Source organism: Aquila chrysaetos, chromosome 13 (genome assembly GCF_900496995.4).
Source record: "Aquila chrysaetos chrysaetos chromosome 13, bAquChr1.4, whole genome shotgun sequence".
Classification (NCBI taxonomy): Eukaryota; Metazoa; Chordata; class Aves; order Accipitriformes; family Accipitridae; genus Aquila; species Aquila chrysaetos.
Genome location: NC_044016.1, coordinates 9,845,622 through 9,859,399, shown reverse-complemented (window position 1 = coordinate 9,859,399; position 13,778 = coordinate 9,845,622). Strand labels below are relative to the sequence as shown.

General features: G+C 37.6%; 1 protein-coding gene across 13 annotated transcripts in view; it reads right to left on the bottom strand.

Moving 5' to 3' along the window:
- Window positions 1-13,778, bottom strand: part of ESRRG (estrogen related receptor gamma) — a 406,932-nt gene that overhangs the window by 101,775 nt on the left and 291,379 nt on the right. The gene's annotated exons all lie outside the window — the stretch shown is intronic.

Below are 13,778 nucleotides of genomic sequence, written 5' to 3'. Positions count from 1 at the left end.
GCAGGAGTGCTCTAAAACTTAAACAGTCTCTGAAAAAACTGTTGACAAGCTCATGACGCATTCACTACAGAAAAATCATGTTGCACAAGCCCAATGTTTTTCAAAGTTATTAAAGAAGTTTGTTTCCTTAAATATTTGTGAAATACAGTGAACCTGTACTGTTAAGATACTGAACGTGGATTTCCTCTGCTAACTACCGACGAGTATTAAAACTAAGTATTTTACTATTAGTACTGCCTGGCATTTTTCAGGCAAGTAAGAATATGAGGTTGACAGTCATATAAGGCTACAGTCTGAAGGCTGTACCTGCAAGAATCTGGTGGAATTTGTTTGAGGTTAGGGACAGATACAACAGGTGTGAAGGTGCAACTTACCTTCATCACCTTCAACATTTGCCTTTGAAAGGACCTGTACTGCTTTTGTCTTACAACCTCCATTTTTTTCTTCTGTTTACACATATGAACAAATATCATACCCATATTTATTCTGCCTATAATTCATGATTAAAATTATGAGTGAATAAGGAATTTGATTAATTCAGGTCTAACAAGCTGAAACAAGACAATTTTACTGACGGTCAATTTTTTTCTTTGTTAGTAAGAGGAGAACTTTATATAGAGGAGCTGTATTTTAAATTTGGGATATACAACATGGTATTCCACACTTGATAGTGTAATCCAATATACCTGTAACTGAATAAATTGCAAAGGTAGGATTTTTAAACATTTAAGTGAAGGCAACTAAGCATTATGCAGCTTTAGACAGCACAAATGGACAATCAACATTAAACATGACTGATTTTTAAATTCTTCATTGCTCAGCTGGAGGGAAGTATTACAAGGCCAAAAAACAGAGCTGTGGACAGCTGGCTTTGTGCAGTACCAGTTCTCCGCCTCAATTTTCAAGCCATTCATTTCTTTGGGGGGGGGGGGGGGGGGGGGGGGCAAGAAAGAAAGGAAAAAAAGAAAAAAAATAATCTAAACTAGGCCATACAAAGCAAGCTTGGGTCTCTAGGACTTTCATTGTCTCAGGGAGTCGTCACCACCCTGAACCCTCATTAAAGCTGAAGAGATGCTGGAACAGCATTAAAATGAATGCAAACCATTTGCCGCAATCTTCTGCTCACACCATCTCCAAATGAAGGCAGGCATTGCATAATCCAGGCAGCTAGAGCTCCTGACAGGTGGATGATTTATGCTCATAGTCGGAAGAATCGGAGAGCCTGCAGAGGACACAGCGTGAGCAAGGTGGTGGCGAGACAGATGCTCTCAGTGGGCTTGCAGAGGCTGGCAGGCTCCAGCTAGCTCAGGTGCAACTTGAACACTTTAGTACTGAACTCATATTGCCTAGATTCCAGCACAGCAAGATACCATTTACAATATTATGTACAGTAGATATACTATCAAATCTATCTGTGTGCTATTTATCTCTCTCTATTTGTGTATACACACACAATATATATATTTTTTTTTATCTGCAGTTCAACTTACTGTGTTTATGTTCACTTTGTGTGTGCATGTTCTCCATTGAAAAAGAAAGGGCAGATTAGGACAAATTCTGCATTGTTACAGCCACACAGCGTAAGTGAAACCACCAGAGTTGAACAGATGTAAGTGGGGGAAGAATTTGGCTCTAGCTTTCAGAGAACATGAACAGATCTGGGATACTGAATATCCTTTCAGTGTTTTAAGAGTGTTTGAAACCTAGGAAAGAAAATGACCAGAGGAAAGATGAAAACATCCACAGGTCCAAATGTATTGTGGTATTCTAGTCACTTATGTCCTGTGTCTGTAAAGCACCAGAAATGTCACAATCTGTTCTGCAGAAAACGCATAATATTAGCAAATGAAAATGACACTCGTGTCATCTACTTTTTTAATCTTTCAATGGAATGAGTTCTTCTGTGTTATTCAGGGGTATCTAAAAATCCCATCCAAAATTGCAACATCATTTCCAACCATGTAATTCAGCTTCCTATTCAAAAAGGAAGTATGTGTAATTAATGTGGCGGTTTGAACTTTCCCTCCTGTTCTGTAAGTAAGAGACTGGTCTATTAAAAAAAAAAAAAAAAAAAAAATCACACACACAAACAAGATATTATACCTGTTTGTGTCATGCAACTATACGTTCTTTCATCCCTTAATATAGACAATGATGCCAGAACTAAATTATCCAACCTTAAGCATAACAACAAAATAAACAATTCACCTGCCTCATATCAGACCCGCCACATTTTCCAATCAAATCTGTCAATTAAGTATGTAGTTTTCAGGGGCAACCGAAGAGTTAAAACATTCAAACGTGCACACTGCAGGTTATCTGGGTTGAATCTGGGACTTTGCTGACTCTCAACTCCTTTCCACTTTAACAGATGGGGTCAAAGGTGGAACTGCAGATGAGAATTAAAGACACATACATCCCTTTAATCAGATAACACATTCAAAGACTTGCAAATTCCCAAGAAGCCACTTTACAGGCACGTGTCGTGGGCTGTTCCATAAAGGGGGAGGGAACTGTGGAGAGGAGGGAAAGAGGACTTATTTTGGCTAACCAGCATTAAAAAAAGGCAGGAAATTAGAGAAAACAAATGGGAACAAAACGGGATGGATTGCTAGCATTCAGAATGCTTTCTGATTGCACGCATCTCCCTAGAGAGGAACTCCAACATTTGAAGCCTTCACACTCTGCATCCAAATGCTTTTTCTAACTTCATTAAGCAGACGTGTTTAAGAATACTTCATAACAAGTATTTTAATTAGAGATGAGCTGAAGTATCTTGCCAGTATCGGTATCTCCAGCAATACCAGGATGCCCAGGAGGAAATACAGTCATTCAGCCTGACTAGTACTCACAAAATAGTGCAAGTCATGTAACGAGAACCTCAAGAAATTAATGATTCTCTCTCCCACCTGGCCAGAAAAAGACTGCCTGGAGGATATATGCTTGCAGCAACTATTTTCTCATCAGCATTCTTCTGATACAATTGTGGTATGAAGAGGAAAAAGAATAGAAAATCATGAAAATGAGAGAAGATAAAAAGAGAAGAAAGAAGAATCTTATGTCACCTTTGATCTCTGATTACTGCATTCCTTTGCATCTCACACAAGACCAAGCAATGGGGCATGTGGCACACTGTCACACAAAAAGCATCAGCAAAGACTACGCCCGCACACACCAGACTCAAAGGCGTTCCAACTTCTCTTTTTGCCTGGAATACAGTCAGAGATTTGTATTTTGGGGCAATGCTCTTGAGGGCTGTTGAAAAGGAGGAGCCTATTCAGTCCCTTTATAGTAAGATCATTACACTTAGATCTTCCCATCTCAGCCTGATCCTTCACCCGAGGTATAAATTAGCAGAAACTTTTCTAGTACATCTTTGAGCGAGAATTCACAAAAGCAATACATTTAAACTGGTATTTTAAAACAGTTTTCTACTTTTTAAGGTAAACATTCATTTTTCTATTTTGATATTCAGCAGTCTAATCTGTCTTGAAATTGGAAGCTTAAGAGCTTTCATCAAAGTTTGACAGGGAAACCAGCAAGTAGCTTGTGAACTTAAAAATCAGTTCAGAGCAAGACCTCTCCTAACATTCAATAATCATGGGCAGGTACCCTCAATCTGGATCCAAAGCATACTTATGCCATCTCTTAAGCCATCTTACCTTAACTGATTCCACAAACTATATCCAGAAATGCAGTAGTTCTGGTGACTGATGACAAATATGTTTCTCTTCTCACGTTTCAGCGGATAACCCTTGGGATTGGCCATGCAATGAAATCCACGGTGCCTGTTTCTTAAGCTTTCATTGAATTACAAAAAATACGAAAATGAGATAGAACTTAGGAAATGTAGACACTAGACACCATTGTAAACCCAATCTGGCAGGCTGTCATGAAAAGCAACATGTGGCTGTACAACCGTTTAACAAATGATACAAGACCGATTCGTTGACTGATTCAGACCAGAACAAAAGACATGGCCTGTCTGGAAAGCCTTTCTTCAGTCAGCCACCCACAGGACTGAAAAGGAATATTAGAAAGAGACAAAGGGCAATGGTGATAAAATAAATAAACTTGATATGACTGACTAAAAATGACAAGAACAACACCGCTGTATGGACTACCTCTTGGCTAGATAAAGGAAAGAAAAGGAGGAGACAAAAGATGAGGATGATGGTCTTATATTATTTGTTGATTCCTAGGGTCTGCATGTGCTCAGCATGCAGCAAGTTACCAACGTTCTCTCTTGTTAGTCAAGCAGTTTTGCTGCAAAATATTTCCAGCACACCAACAATTCTGCCACTAAGGGCACAGACTGGAGTTAAGCTGATTATAGAACAGTATCACACAGACTTTCTTTTAGAAAGTATTTTAATTTTTCTAAATTAACTGTTTTAATAATTAACTTTTAACATGGACTGCAATAAGATCCTACGCGAGTTGTACAGAGTGTTGATTTTGGATCTGCTGCACTAAAACTGTAAATCAAATTGACATCTGATGTTATACCTGATGATCCTGAGAACTAAAACCAGATGCTTAAGAAGAGAAAAATAGATAAACATATTAACTTTGTTGGAACAATAAAGAGCAAACAGGAAAATATTGATATTATTCGATAAGTGAATATATTTAACATAGCTTGTGTTTGACTTTCTCCAGAATCATTAATCTAATAAAAGACTATTGAAGCTTAAAATAAAGCTATGTTTTTCATTTATAAAGATTAATAGCAATATTAAGTCACTATTATGAGGGAAACAGACTCCCCCCATAGTTTCCCTTTTCTGTCACATACACACCCAAAGAAAATAAAGAGAAAGAAAAAGAAAAAAAGAAAAAAGAAAAGTCTGGTTAGATGAGATCTATTACTAGAGTAGCTAGTAAGCAGGGCAAAATTTGACATAATGACAATTCACTGCTGAAAATGACATTTATTTCAGATTTCAGGCTGTTGACTTTCAACCACAAAAGCCACATTACAAACTGCAAATGAAATAATATTCCAGCCTCACATAGTGACTCAGTGAGTAGACGTGACAAAGACCCACCACTGGTAAAAACACCTCCAGCTTAAAAAAGGACAATGGCTGACCAGAGAGGAGACTGTGGCTTAGTTACATTAACATCCCAATAAACCATGTTGATTCAAACGTTTTTTTTGTAGGACAGCAGAGGTTTATAAGTGTGAAATATTTGAGGGATGGCACTATATGAGGTCAGAGGTAACACCTGCAGATGGTAATTTTAGTGCTTCTCAACATGTTCATTGCTTTGGCTGAGTGAAGAGGCTAAGAGAGTTCCTCAGCTTCCAAGTTTTTTGGTGCCAATCCATTACAAGCAGCAAAAGTCTGCCTGTGCATCTGCCACATGGGTTCTATTTAGCAGCACCTACATCATTTCAGCACTTCACCCCAAATAATCCTATCATACAACTTGTTGTTTCTACTAAGGTTTTACACAGTGAAAGTCTTATTGAGGAGATGCGAGTGCTGCCCAAGTAAAGGCTAAGTAAAATACAAAAAGGGGTTGGCTCCAAAGTGGCATTTTAGAGATATGTATATGCATCACTGCTAAATGCACCTTCTACCTGAGATGCTAAACCTATTCCACTCAAGCAGGGGATGTGCAAATATCTGCACAGCAGAAACAGAGAAAAGTGAAGAATACAAATAACATTAATGACACTCTTTACAAAATGTCCCCTATTTAATATAGGGCAGGACCCATGTATAAGAATTCAAGCACTCTGCAATAAATGGCAGTGCCATGTTGATGTATGTGTTTATGGGTGGCAGAGACCAAGAATTAAAGGCAGCTATTTGTCTGGGAGCTCATGGGAAAAGATGCCATATCATACACAGTCCTACATCCTTCAGACTTGTCTCTACCTTCCCTTATCACTTATATTGCTGTCACTGTACTTTCAGTGCATAAACAAATGTTCACAGGGACTAAATCCACTAAATATATTTTTTTAAAAATGAAATAATAATTTCTAGAAAATTAGAAAAATACTGCTTCCTTATTTTAGGATCAAAAGAAGAAACATGACAAATGAGGATGTTCAGTTAACAACCTCAGATTGTACTAATATTTTCTCATCATAAAGTGATTAATTTTTAATGGTATTCCAATTTAGGTAGACCTTTCAATCTGCAGAACCTACTACTAATTCTGAGGAAGTAATAGGTAAGGTATGTACACTAAGAAGAATACCGCAGATTTTAATCCCATTGAAAATCTTGCAAACTCACTATTTTTAATAACAAAACTACAGAGTAACTATAGGCCCAATGCATTCTTCACTGATGCTTGCCTGACCCTGCAAACAACTGCAGTCACTGGGATTCTCACCAGTAACGACTGTGGGAGCAGAATCAAGCCTAACATCTAATCTCAAGGAAGCTGCAGATGAGTGTGCCAGCAAACAGCTTTGACCCCAGATCTGCAGATGCTGATGTCTAAAAAAATACATTCACAAATCTGTGGAAAGCTAAGAAATGTAAATAGTTCTCAAACAGACATGTAAACAATACTGCATTCGCTACATTCACTTCATACTGCCTTTTATGAAAGTGGAGTATTTGAATAAAGCGACAACTGCAAAAAAAAAAAAATTATCTAGAAGGAGAGAAATTTTGTTTAAAGACTGACTCCAGTGAATTGCTGGGACTTCTCCGTTTCATTCCCAATGAGATTATGGGGACCAAAAATGTTCAGCGGCAGAACATAAACCAGACTGGCACAACACTGCAACACAAGCACCGTGAGAACTTCTCAGGAGGCTGACAGCTGGTCTTAGCTGTAGGTACTTTCATGTGATTTCTAAACCCAGAAAGAATATCCACATCTCCAATATTTGCCTTTCCTTGAGTATTTTTTAAATGGATTAATAGAAATGCTGGTTGCTTGAGCTCACTATAAACACTAACCTGCAGCTGAATAGTTTGGCCTTCCTCATCAGTTACAGAGAGTGGATAGTCATGAGCCGTGTTTTAGGGCAGACAAATTGGGCTGTCAGTTCTAATGTGTGAACTGGGCTATCAGGCCACATTTTGGTTAGGAGGAAAGAGGCCTACTTATGAACACCAACAACACTTAGAGATTAGTTTCTATTGTTTCCAAGGAGATTTAACAGGTCCCGGTATATACTAAACCAAGCACAGGTTGAATGAAAGAAAGAAAAGGAGAGCAAGAGAGAAGGGGGAAAGAAAAGGGAGGAAGGAGGAAATAAAAGGGAAGGGAAGGGAGAAATTGCAGGGAGGAAGAAAAGGGGAGAAGGTGGGAAGAAAAGGTGGAAAGGGATGGAAGGGGAAAGGGCGGGGGGAGAAAAGGGGGAATGGGGAGGAAGAAAGGGGGGAAGAAGGGAAAAGAACAGGAAAAGAAACACTTCCAAAAAATACCTGCACTAGAAACCAAACTCCCTCATAATACATTGAAACATAGAAAAGGGTTGATATACAGAAGAGACTTCAACAGAAGACCCACTGTGTTATCTCTTGATGTTGTAACATGGGAGCTTTGTTTAATATCCTGCATTAATGAAGGAGCTCCTTAAGTGTAATATTACAATACAGAGCATAAGAAATATCACTGAGGTCAACGCCACTCTATTAACTGTCATCCTGTACAGAAATATTTTCTTTGAATACCATTAATGCTTTCTCTTTCCCTTTGTTCTAATTTCTGAAGGCAGCAGAAACTAAAACTTCCTCCACAATAATTTCTGCTTTCTTCTTGGCAGACTAATATTAGACTTGTGAGAGAAATTTACCTTGGCAATGTCTTATGCACAGGTCTTTTCAAAGGAGATGTTGTTAGGAGGAATCCTATTAAGCAGGCTTTTTCGCTAGCCTCAAAACATAGGTGATAACACATTTTTAGTTATAAAGAGGATTGCTTAGTTTTATTTATTATTTTGAGAGAGAATCCATTAATCTGCAACTCTTTACATAAGAGTAAACTCAAGCTGCCTATTCTCCTTGCTGAATCAGATTCATTTTCATAGATTGCCAAAACCAGAAAGGATCAATATGATAATTTAATCCAATCTGCTGCTGAAGACAAGCCAAAGATGTTCATATGGTAATCTTTGCATAATAAACTCAGTAATTTATGCTTTAAAATACACATACCTCTTTAAAAAAAAGTATTCTTATATTTGAATTAATGAAATCCCTCAAAGTGTGAAGCAAAAATACTTTAGAGACCCCCAATTTTAGCATGTTAAGAAGAAGTTTAACTGATGTATAATAATCTGGTTCATTACAGTACTGTGACCATCTAAAATGTTCAAGCATTTTAAAAGCTGTCAGTAATTGCTTTTATTCAGATCAGTGCTGAAGGAAAAAACTTACAATACAGACTTTCTTTACACACAAGGCAGATTCTGACTACTGCCTTAACAGTGCCCAAGGGATGCTAAGGTCACTTTGAGGGACTCTGTGAAACTTTTTAAGAAAACCCAAATGAATGAGTGAGAAGTGGTAACAGCTACTCAGTGAGGAGTGTAAGTACAACACGCTAACTGGACTACTGTGATGGGAAGGGTTACACTGAAGTCAGCATTGCCAGACGACGAGCTTGGAGAGTTTCCATTCATTTTCAGAGCCTGAATGACAGCTAACATGCTAGCTACAGTAAAGATTCACAAACACGAAAAGGTATATTGCTGATTTCCCCATAGCGTAGGTTGCTAAACCTGCCAAATGAACAGCAGTCTAATGTAGCTCCACCAGCTTCCATTAATACTAGGTGAGGATCTGGCACCCCATTTTTAATAGCTGGACTAAATAAGCTGGAATTCTGTCACTCTGTCTATTCTAACTGGGTACAAAGTGACTGATGTTAATTTGTAAAGGCCATCCATTCATAAGGAAAATACAAACATACTTATGTGAAGCAACCCAAGTTTTCTGCCATTTCATTATGGTGTAATTTACTCTTCAAATAAACTTAAATTTATTTCCTTATGTATCACCCACTTATGAACTACACTTTCTGAAATAACAAGCAATGCAGATTAGCCACTGCAAACAACCCATAAAAAATTCTGAAAACATCCAGATATCAGAGATGAGAGATATATGGGAGATGTTTTGGTGTCAACAGTCCTCTAAGAAGTATGAAACAGCACTGCTCAGAACTGAGAGGGCTAAGACAGGATACAGTATTTAGACGGTCTAAAAGCTGCTTTAGTGCCACTCAATAGGTTCCCCTCTGAACTGTAATTTTTAATATTGCTACAATATAGGGACAGATAAAACTGAGGCTATCACTTTGCATGTTTCAATTTTCTCCATGGAGGCAGAATAACCTCTTGAAAAAACAGTTATATGAATGCTGCATCCGAAACAAAAAAGTAATTTTGGAATTAATTACTCCAGTGGAATTATTTCACATGGCCATCTATTCTGAGCAAGATCTGCAGCATCATAAACTTGAAACAATATCTTCTATCACAGACACATGCTAGTAACTAGTCCCACAGATAGTATTAAAAGGCATATAGTACTAATGGAAGACTAAAAGTAGAATTCAACCAGATCGACTAGCAATAGGAAAAAAAAAAAGTCGGATATCTACCCATTATTTCCCATATCAATTTACGCAGTTTTACATCCAATTTTCCTTCTTAGAAAAGAAAAAAATCAACCCCTTTTTCTCACTCCAACTAGCTGTATAAAAAGGAAAACAGCTAAAACACCCAATCTTGCACATGAACACAGATTTAATTCTCCCACCTGAAGCAAACTAATCACCGGCTTCCAAAGCGTTTGAAAGGCCAAACTTAAAAAACTGATTATAAACCAACAGAACTGAAAACTAGAGAATGTCTTAAAAGTGTTCATTTTAAAAAAGGGCAAATTGTTGTTTCCCCTACCCCCCACCCCTTTTTAGCAATTGCAATATTATTTAAAGACATCACTAGGGATACATTTGAAGAGTTTCGCCCTAGACTACACAAGAATCTTTACGTTGTTTCATCTGTTCTTGTGAATCTCAGAAAATCCACCAAAACATAAGCACAGTCAAAGAAACTGTATTTCAGGAGAAGAACCAATTGTGATCCTTGAAAATCTGATTTTTCGTAATACTGACACACAAAATTAAAAACAGAAAAATGCAGAATTTCTTCAAGTAAAGTGTATCCTGCTGCGCTGCTAACAACCATCACCTAGGAAAGTAAGTGAAAATATGACACCCTCATATTTGTCATGTGCTTAAAAGCTCATCAGTATCTACTGAGTGCTTCAATATAAAGCATAACACATACTCATATAACATCCATACACCTAGAGTTATGTTTTCAAGTAACAGTCCATGGGCTAAGCCAAAATGAAATATTCCTCTGGATCAGTCTGTAGTAACTTTCTTGTGCTACTCAATAGGAGATGCAGACAAGAGCCAGGACTTCAATCCCACTCCAGCTCAGCCCAGTATGACATTGCTTTACCCTTCCTTCTCTAGCTTCTGGCCCACACCTTATAAACTGTTAAGAATCTTGATCTAGGTGTTACTGGCTATGCCCCATCGACATCCTTGAGAATACGTACAGAAATTCCCCACTCCAGCCTGTATTACATGTGACCAGAAATCCAATTCCCTCCCACGGTTTGATGCCAAGACATGGCCCCAAAATCCTTACACTATGTCTCTCGCAGAAACACTGGATGGTGGATGAAAAGCACCATTATCTTCCCACAATAAATGATTTAACATGCAGCTGTCATAAGAGAAGCCACTCTATATATTGGCTGTAAGTGGTTTTTGGACCTTGCCCTAAAAACTAAAATATAACTCAGGATCTTTTCCCAGGCACTGTGATTTCTATCATGAATTTTATATGACAATTCACAAAATCCCAATGTAATAAAGTCCTTCCAAATGTGAAGGGAAGCGCAATGTCTGATAATTGTTTCACTTAGGATTACATTTAAAAACTAGAAATTTCTAGAAGAAAACTCCCCACTAACAGGGTAAGATTTCTGGAGAAGATGCACACTGGCAGATGTGCTGAAGTTCTTCTAAGGAATACGATGCTCCTCTCAAAGCTGCTTAAACTTGATTTTATTTCAGGTCTGCAACTAAATTTTTTTTGTAAATAGATTTAGGCTGTCAATTTCCAGGCATGCTGTGCCATCAGCATGTAGAGACTGCTGTGACAAACGTGGAGGCTGCAGCAGCAAATTTTATTATAAAGTGGTAATTGAATTGAACAGGTTTACATTTGAATAGATTTACTGCAGCATGATCTCTGACATGCTGCATGGGACTGAAATCCTTGTCTGTACCTAAAGAAACGTTTAAGATACAGCAGGAATTATTTCAGCTCAGTGTAAGTCCATGCTAATCAATAAATTTACACCACTTCACACATGAAAGAAGTAAGTATATCATCTTTTTTCACTCTGTGCATAAAGGATGTGGTCAAAGCCAAAACCTCATCTCCAGACTTTCCCATAGGTAAAAACACCACCACCTGTCTCCAAAACTACCATCCAACAAGAGCAAAAGAAAAAATCTCTCTATTCCACGCACAGTGCTAAAGCGTACCACGAATCAGTATGGTTTCAAAAGTAAAAGTGGCCACTAAAGCGGGAAAGAAAACAAAACGCCCTTGGAGGTCCTTTTAGGTTGTCCTATTAGGTGGTAGATAAGCAATACCTGAAAAGAAGATAAGCTAACTGTCCCCTAGATTAAAAGACTCAGTAATTAAAAATAATTAGAAATCTGTGTATTGACAGAAAAACTCACACCAATATGAGTGGAAGAACTATGATGTGCCCAGGAGTGGGGCTAACAGAGGAACCTTCTTTTCAAAGGAATTAGTTATTTTGTCATTGTAGAACTTTCAGAAGAAGGTATGTACTTTTAGGGTAGACAATTTATGAAATTCTGATTAAGCAAACTTGTGGGACTGATTTGCATCCATGGACAATGATCACTCATGCAAAAAATCTGATTCACAATGAGCATCTGAATTGTCTAACTAAACATAGTAAATCTGCGCACAATTTTGGTAACTGAGATAATTACTCATTTGTAGAAGAGTCACTTAATTTCCTTATGCAGTCCCAGAAGCAGCACACAGACTAGATTTTTAAATATATATGTTAATGGATGTGCAATGGTGCCCTCAAAATTTAAAAGAAAAGGTCTAAACCAATTCACCTGTATATACTCTTGGTACTACTGTTTCGTTTCCAAACAAGTTGCTCAATATATCTGTGTATTAGGTGTGATACAGGGTCTTAACTTACTAAAAAAAGATGTTAAGAAGCACAGTCCCTTTCAAAAGGTGCCATACTCAGACATTGCTTTCTTTCTACAGTTTATCTAAGCATCACAATTTAACCTTTAAGTAACTGCTCCTAGTGGTCAGTTATATGAGGATTTTGGCAAGTGAAGAACCCTCCCATCACCACTGGAAGAGAGGGTCAAATCCTGCCATTCTTACTGAGGCAAAATCCCCATTGAATCTGACAGGAGTTTTGCTCAAGTAAGACTAAGGACAGCAGGATTTGGCTCACAGGATCATAGCATCTGCCAAAGCAGTTACACAGAACAAGGTTTATTCTTAGTAAGTATAATCCAATAAGAATATGTCTGTAGGTGCGTGATAGGCCTAATTTGTCCATCATCTCTCCACTGGTCTATGTTGTTCTTAGATTTTACCCTGAGAGCTGTATACTTAAACCCGTTTTAAATTACCATCAAACAATTTGCAAAAATCAGCCATCTATTAAAGCTGGCTTTTTAAGCACTGCCAAAGCAAAATTGCATGGGATTATTTTAAAGTGGTTGCTTAACACAAAGCACTCTCCACTGGAGACAATATTTAGAAAACATTACATTGATTTTATTTTAAAATGTTATCTAGCTCAGAAGTCCATGACATCTTCTGTTATTCTTTCTTGGTGGTAACAGCGCACTACAATAATAATGTATACAATACATGCACATAAAAGTGTATTTTTGCATGTACGTTAACAGAAATAGAAGTCCATAGCAGGCGACCAAGATTTAACAAATTGCCTCTTTCTGTAACATAGATGAATCAGGTTCCAGGTGAGACAGCACTGTTTCTTGGAAACATTTTCTTGTATTTACCTGTTATTCAGTATCTTCAAAATGTAACTGATGAATTAAAACACTCAACATATACTTACAGGGAGGAGTAGGGATTCTCACATGCTTGCCTTTTTTTTTTTTTTTTTTTTTTAAAAAAAAAGGGGTGGATTCTCCTCTTCTGTATGCCATTATTTGCTCCAGTGTAGTTACAGTAACTTCAGTAGACATACTCAATATTTTTACTTGTTTAATTGAGAAGTAACCCTTTTGTTTGTCCTGATGAAATGAAGACTGAGTAAAAATAGGGAAAAGAATGCACAGTATGTGTTTCTGCCAGAATTGGCACAGTCTAAGAGTGGATAATGAATGGAGGAAAGAAATCTTTGAAAATTCACAATGTTAAAGTGTTAAGGAAAATGAGAGGATATCTATTCTGATGATTATTCTCTCGGTTACCTTCTGAAGGAGACTGAATGCTGGGGTACATTTTGCTGTAGTACACATAGCTAGAAATTTTCCAGAGAAGATGAACTCTATGTAGATACACTGTAATTCCATAGCTTAGAAAAGATGGTCAGGAAGAGCAAGTATACATGAAAATTGCCTTTACAATAACTGATTACAACACTCACCGGTATCTCTTCTTTCCTGGTTGCGCTACAATTGTTGCATGCATTTGCAGAGAGATACATATTGACTTG